The following is a 7,619-nucleotide window of genomic DNA, read 5'->3' on the forward strand; positions in this document are numbered from 1 at the left end:
AGTGAAGTGTCAGTTATAGAAGTGTCAGTTATGGAAGTGTCAGTTATAGAAGTGTCAGTTATGGAAGTGTCAGTTATGGAAGTGTCAGTTATGGAAGTGTCAGTTATGGAAGCGTCAGTTATGGAAGTGTCAGTTATGGAAGCGTCAGTTATGGAAGTGTTAGTTATGGAAGTGTCAGTTATGGAAGTGTCAGTTATGGAAGTGTCAGTTATGGAAGTGTCAGTTATAGAAGTGTCAGTTATAGAAGTGTCAGTTATAGAAGTGTCAGTTATAGAAGTGTCAGTTATGGAAGCGTCAGTTATGGAAGCGTCAGTTATGGAAGCGTCAGTTATGGAAGCGTCAGTTATGGAAGTGTCAGTTATGGAAGTGTCAGTTATAGAAGTGTCAGTTATGGAAGTGTCAGTTATGGAAGTGTCAGTTATGGAAGTGTCAGTTATAGAAGTGTCAGTTATGGAAGTGTCAGTTATGGAAGTGTCAGTTATGGAAGTGTCAGTTATGGAAGTGTCAGTTATAGAAGTGTCAGTTATAGAAGTGTCAGTTATGGAAGTGTCAGTTATGGAAGTGTCAGTTATGGAAGCGTCAGTTATGGAAGCGTCAGTTATGGAAGCGTCAGTTACGGAAGCGTCAGTTACGGAAGTGTCAGTTATGGAAGTGTCAGTTATGGAAGTGTCAGTTATGGAAGTGTCAGTTATGGAAGTGTCAGTTATGGAAGCGTCAGTTATGGAAGTGTCAGTTATGGAAGTGTCAGTTATGGAAGTGTCAGTTATGGAAGTGTCAGTTATGGAAGTGTCAGTTATGGAAGTGTCAGTTATAGAAGTGTCAGTTATGGAAGTGTCAGATATTAGTTCTGTTTGATTGAACTGAGAACTTCTTATGAGATCCAGCTGAGTCGGTTGATTAGTGAGGAACTTAATGAAACGGTTAAGCAATTTCGTTGCGTGTAATTAAATCTAAGGAATCACATCTTGTGTTGTTATCAAGGTACAGACATAGGGAGCAGGAAACCTCACTCTGTGTGTGGATTCAGGTTTCCCGTTAGTCACGTCTTCTCTAGGGCACATGACTCAGCAAGACGTCTCCGACCAGCACAACACAACTTCTGTTTCACGGTTGTTTGTGATTCACCCATTTCTAAAACCATTTTTTTGACTGGAATTCTTCTGAGTTCTGACCGTATATTTCCAGAGACTTCCAGCGTGTGTTTGAAGCCGGACCCACAGGTGGATCCGAAGTGATATAAAGAGCTTACCTCGATCAATTCTCTTAATCGATATCACATTTTTTTCACAACTTTGCATGCTATACGATGCCACCATTTTTGATTGAATTGATTGATTGATTGATTGATTGATTGATTGATTGATTGATTGAAAACCTTTATTGTCCCCAATGTGGAAATTTTGTTGTCAAACAGCTCAGTTAGGGCAGAAAACATTCAGTACAGAAAACAGAAAAACATTCAATAAAAAACATAAAACAGTGCAGGCTCAATAAGTAAAAAGTTCCATCTCCAGGTCTCCCCCACCCTGCAGGGCCTGGTTGTAGAGTCGGAGTGCAGCTGGAATAAAGGACTGTCCAAATCTTTTTGTACTTTGACGGGGGAGAACAAATCTGTGGCTGAACTTGCTCCTCATCCCTGCCAGCTCGCAGTACATCGGGTGGGAGGGATTGGCCAGCATGGCCGCCAGTTTTTTCCCCATCCTCTGTTCTGCCACCACCTCTAGGCTGTCCAGCCCGGTCCCCACCACAGAGCTGGCCTTCTTCACCAGTTTGTTTAGCTTCGCAGCATCCCTGGCACAGATGTTTCCACCCCAGCAGGCCACGGCGAAGAACAGAACGCTGGCAACCACCGACTGGTAAAACATTTGCAGCAGCTTGTTGCAGACACCGAAAGACCTCAGCCTTCTCAGGAAAAACAGTCTGCTCTGCCCTTTCCTGAGAAGAGCCTCGGTGTTGTCAGTCCAGTCCAGTTTGTTATTAATTTGTACTCCCAGGTACCTGTAGGAGTCCACCCTCTCGACTTCCACCCCCTTGATGGTGATGGGGGCTGGGGTCCTTCTCTTCCTCCTAAAATCCACCACCAACTCCTTTGTTTTGCTGGTGTTAAGCAAAAGGTAGTTGGTGTCGCACCACTGCACGAAGCTCTCCACCAGGGCCCTGTACTCCTCATCCCTGTCGTCTGTGATGTAACCGACGATAGAGGAGTCATCCGAAAACTTCTGCAGGTGGCACTGGTCGGAGCTAAACTGGAAGTCGGAGGTATAGAGGGTGAAGAGAAAGGGTGACAGAACAGTTCCCTGGGGGGCACCGGTGTTGCACACCACCACCTCAGACTGACAGCCCTGCAGTCTCACATACTGACGCCTGTCTGTGAGGTAGTTGTGGATCCAAGCCGTCAGGGAGTCCTCCACACACATCACTGCTAGTTTGTCAGCCAGCAGTGATGGCTTGATAGTGTTAAATGCACTGGAGAAGTCGAAGAACATGGTCCTCACCATGCTCTGTGGCCTCTCCAGGTGTGTGTAGGCCCTGTGCAGCATGTAAATGATGGCGTCCTCCACCCCCATGCTCTCCTGGTATGCAAACTGCCGGGGGTCCAGGAAGTCCTTCACCTGGGGCTTAAGGTGTTGCAGCACTAGCCTCTCCAGGATCTTCATGACCTGTGGTGTCAGGGCGACAGGTCTGTAGTCGTTTGGGGTGCTGGGCCGTCCCTTCTTTGGCACTGGGACGATGCAAGAGGTCTTCCAGAGCTGTGGCACCCTCCTCAGTCTTAGAGATAGACTGAAGAGATGTTGGAATGTGTCCGCCAGCTCTCCAGCACACACCTTCAGAACCCTGGGGTTGATGTTGTCTGGACCTCTGGACTTGTTCACATTCACCCTGGAAAGCTGCCTTCTCACCTGCTCAGATGTTATAAAGCTGTGAGTACCGGTGTCTCCAGGTGTGAAGCATGCTCCCTGGCTCCTGGTGTTGGTAAGGGGAGGCAGTTGCTGTTGGGGTGCTGCTGGGGTGTCAGGGGGAGTGGGGGCTACTGTAGCCAGGGGTGCGGTACATTGGAGAGGGGAGGAGAGGGTCGGGGGCTGTGGGGGGTGACAGGGGGATGGGGGGGGTGACAGGGTCGGGGGCTGGGTCGGGGGCTGGGTCGGGGGCTGGGTCGGGGGCTGTGACAGGGTCGGGGGCTGGGTCGGGGGCTGGGTCGGGGGCTGGGTCGGGGGCTGGGTCGGGGGGGTCGGGGGCTGGGTCGGGGGCTGTGACAGGGTCGGGGGCTGGGTCGGGGGCTGTGACAGGGTCGGGGGCTGGGTCGGGGGCTGTGACAGGGTCGGGGGCTGGGTCGGGGGCTGTGACAGGGTCGGGGGCTGTGACAGGGTCGGGGGCTGTGGGGGGTGGCAGGGGGATGGTTGGTCAAACCTGTTAAAGAAGCAGTTCAGGTCCAGGTTTTCTTCCCGAGACGGTAAACACGGCCTAAGTCACATCCAGTTTTCTCCAACTGGAGAATGTGTCATGTTCGGTTTCAAGGCCGAATTTCCATACCATTGGTCGGCCAACCCCAAAAAAATCCCCCCCCCCAAAAAAAAAAAATCTGGCCTAAACATATAGGTGTCCCCCTATTAACATACCTGTACTAAAACAGGTACAAAGTTGCATTTGCTCACATTACTAGCATCGACTTTGGCACAAGTACTAATAAGACCCTGGAGTACTGATTCCTAGATGATTTGGGCTTCGTCATCAGGTTTCCAAGGTGATATTCACTGTAAAAGCTGTTGTTTTTTTAGGCGGAGACTGAATTTGAGATGTTTTATAATGTTCTAGCTCTATTTACTCTGACACAGTAACATAGATTTTGATTCTGACACTTCTACAGCCACCCCACAGGTGTTAGCTTTCATTTGATAACAAGATCATTATGAAGGCCCTTGTGATTGTGGAGATATTCTATATTCACTGTGGGCATGTCATTTCGAGCAGAAAACCAGAAAAATGAGGTGGATAAGATCTGGTTTTAAAGGAGACTAGATTTGTGTTATTCTCCAGCACGTTATTCTACGCTGCCTTAGACAAGGGAGCGTGCTTGTTTCAATGTTTTCTCTCTCTCTCTCTCTCTCTCTCTCTCTCTCTCTCTCTCTCTCTCTCTCTCTCTCTCTCTCTCTCTCTCTCTCTCAGTAAGCCCTTGCTTACACAAGTCGGAACTTGGTTAGATTTCACAGCTGTGATGACATTCCTCTGGTGATAAATTATTCCAGCACTGGCGCCGATTCAACTACTGCAAAAGGTCCTTTGCTCCAGCATGTACCACCAGAGAGGGAAAGGCTGGCACCATCCACACTGCTCAAAACTGGACGGCTAGGCTAGACTTTACGCTGGCTGGTACTGCCGTCTTGTGGACATAAGTGGCATTCACCATAATTTATTTTTAGTTATTTGTGGATGGATGGAAATGCGGTAGTGGAAGTTTGAATCATTTATCATTTTCCAGCACTGGTTTAAGCAGCTATCAGATGTTTCGAGTCCAAAATATGAAGCATACTCCTAGATTAGGATTAGCCTAATATGGGATTAGCCTAATATGGCTAATATGACTCTCAACTGCCGATGACAGTAGAACTAGTGCTGCACACCATGGCCAGAGCAACAAGGACTTGCTGACAGGAGATTTGATAAAAAATTTATGTATAGCTTGAAATCATGCTATGAGCATATTGAAATGCATCTCCACCATTGTGTAGGCCTACGTTTTGTTGACTGTCTTGCCTGCGATAAGTCACTAATGGCTGCTGTAGTTGCACATCTTCCATAATGAAGTTTGTCTCCTTTCATTCGGTTGTTAAGTCTGACGTCAAACGTGACGTTTAGCAATTTCCAGGTCCAAACCAGAAATTCCCTGCACCAGAGTACCAGTGTACTAAAGCACCAGAGTACCAGTGTACTAAAGCACCAGAGTACCAGTGTACTAAAGCACCAGAGTACCAGTGTACTAAAGCACCAGAGTACCAGTGTACTAAAGCACCAGAGTACCAGTGTACTAAAGCGGTAGAATGACAGTTCAATCGTTTTTTAGACTGGGATCTATTCATACAACAAGGGACACAGCACTTTCCCGTTTTCCCCATATTTGTCAGCGTCTTTCAGCCTCGGAAAAGCGCTAAATAAATATAATGAATTATTATTATTACTGAGGCATTTCGAAGACAGCGCCTCAGCCAACGTTGGACCCGGAAACACGTCACGGCGTAACAACCGAATAGGCATGAGAGTCATTGATTAGAACGGTACTTGAGACCATGACATGCAGTCTTTGTTTCCCACCCAATAGCTAGTCATGCATTCACGTCCTCCTTTAAATTAAGTTGATACTCTGAATTGGTCTGGTATGTAACTCAGGGCCGTGGGAGTCAGTGCTAGGATGGTTTCAGGCAGCCAGAGACTGACCTCCACATACTAGTGACTTGCAAGTCCTTGAAAGGTGCTTGAATGTGATGTTTCAGAAGGTGTGGGAACCCTGTATAATGTTGTGTCTGTGTGTCTGTGTGTGTCCCTGTGTGTCCCTGTGTGTCCCTGTGTGTCCCTGTGTGTCCCTGTGTGTCTGTGTGTGTCTCTGTTTGTGTCCCTGTGTGTCTCTGTGTGTCTCTGTGTGTCTCTGTGTGTCTCTGTGTGTCTCTGTGTGTCTCTGTGTGTCTGTGTGTGTCTGTGTGTCTCTGTGTGTCTCTGTGTGTCTCTGTGTGTCCCTGTGTGTCTCTGTGTGTCTGTTTTCACATTGTCACTGAACGTCTCTCTCTCCCTGTGGTCTGTGCAGATCTGAGAGGCGCCGTCCCCCCGACAACCCGAGAGGCAACATGAGCTGGAGTTTCCTCACGTGTCTGTTGGACGAGATCTCCAACCACTCCACCTTCGTGGGCAAGATCTGGCTCACGCTCCTCATCGTGTTCCGCATCGTCCTGACCGCGGTCGGCGGCGAGTCCATCTACTACGACGGACAGAGCAATTTCGTCTGCAACACGCAGCAGCCCGGGTGCGAGAACGTGTGCTACGATGCCTTCTTCCCGCTCTCGCACATTCGCTTCTGTGTCTTCCAGGTCATCATGATCACCACCCCCACCATCATGTACCTGGGCTTCGCCATGCACAAGATCGCCCGCAATGAGGACGACGAATACCGGGTACCCAGGAAGAGGAGGATGCCCATCGTGAGCCGCGGGGCCAACCGGGACTACGAGGAGGCGGAGGACAACGGAGAGGAGGATCCCACGATCTCGGAGGAGATCGGGGTGGAGAAGGCGGGGGGAGCGTCGGCGTCGGCGCCAGAAAAGCCCAGCAAGAAATACGACGGCCGCCGGCGCATCAAGCGCGACGGCCTGATGAAGGTGTACGTCTTCCAGCTGCTGTCGCGCGCCACCTTCGAGGCCTCCTTCCTGTTCGGCCAGTACGTCCTGTACGGCCTGGAGGTGGTGCCGTCCTACGTGTGCACGCGCACCCCGTGCCCTCACACGGTGGACTGTTTCGTCTCCCGCCCCACCGAGAAGACCATCTTCCTGCTCATCATGTACGCGGTGAGCCTCCTCTGCCTGCTGTTCACCCTCCTGGAGATCCTGCACCTGGGCTACAGCGGCATCCGCGACTGCTTCTGCGCTCGCCCGCGCTCCCCCCCCCCCCCCGACCCCGACCCCCCCCCACCACCACCGCCTGGTCAGTCAGCGGCGCTCCCTGTGCCGCCAGGTGCCCACCACCTCTCCGGGGTACAGCACGGCGTTGAAGAAGGACCCCTCCTGCGGCGGGAAGCTGGGCTTCCGGGACCAGCTGGGCGATTTGGGCCGCGAGTCGTTCGGGGACGAGGCGTCGTCGCGGGAGCTGGAGAGGCTGAGGCGGCACCTGAAGCTGGCCCAGCAGCACCTGGACCTGGCCTACCAGAACGACCAGGAGAGCAGCCCGCGCAGCAGCAGCCCGGAGTCCAACGGCACCGCCGTGGAGCAGAACCGCCTCAACTTCGCCCAAGAGAAACAAAGCGAAAAGTGTGAGAAGGGTGAGTGAGTAAGAGGAGGAGGAGGAGGAGGAGGAGGAGGAGGAGGGGGGGGGGGGGGGTGGTGAGGAGGAGGAGGAGGAGGAGGAGGAGGAGGAGGAGAGGAGGAGGAGAGAGGAGAGGAGGGAGTACCGTATCTAGGCTCTGCCATGGGTCACAATAACACGAGGCCTACGGTTTTACCCAATTTTACACACACACACACACACACACACACAGATGCACACACGCACACAGACACACAGACACACACGCACACGCAGACAGACACGCACACACAGACAGACACACACGCGCAGACAGACACGCACACACACTCACCACACAGACACACACACACGCACACGCAGACACGCACACACGCACGCACACACACTAAGGTACACACACTAAGGTACACACACACAGCCCCACACACACTTTAAAGTAAGCAGTGCACCCCTTGAAAAAGACATCTTGGTCTCAGTGAGCCACTGTCAATGTAAAGATGAATAATACCAATAATCATTACCTCATTTAATTTCTCCTTCGTCACATTCATCCCTCCCCTATCCCTCATCAACCATTTATTGATCCCTCTCTCCATCTCTGTCCATTCCAGCAT

The 7,619-nt window shown here is 50.9% G+C and overlaps 1 pseudogene across 1 annotated transcript; it reads left to right on the forward strand.

Annotated features, from left to right (window-relative positions):
* The first annotated feature begins 5,834 nt into the window (after positions 1–5,834).
* Positions 5,835–7,026, forward strand: LOC308159858 (gap junction gamma-1 protein-like; annotated as a pseudogene). The gene has a single exon. The product of its transcript is annotated as a gap junction gamma-1 protein-like (transcript).
* The last annotated feature ends 593 nt before the right edge of the window (positions 7,027–7,619 follow it).

This window comes from Nansenia antarctica (assembly GCF_963989245.1).
Source record: "Nansenia antarctica genome assembly, chromosome: 6".
Classification (NCBI taxonomy): Eukaryota; Metazoa; Chordata; class Actinopteri; order Argentiniformes; family Microstomatidae; genus Nansenia; species Nansenia antarctica.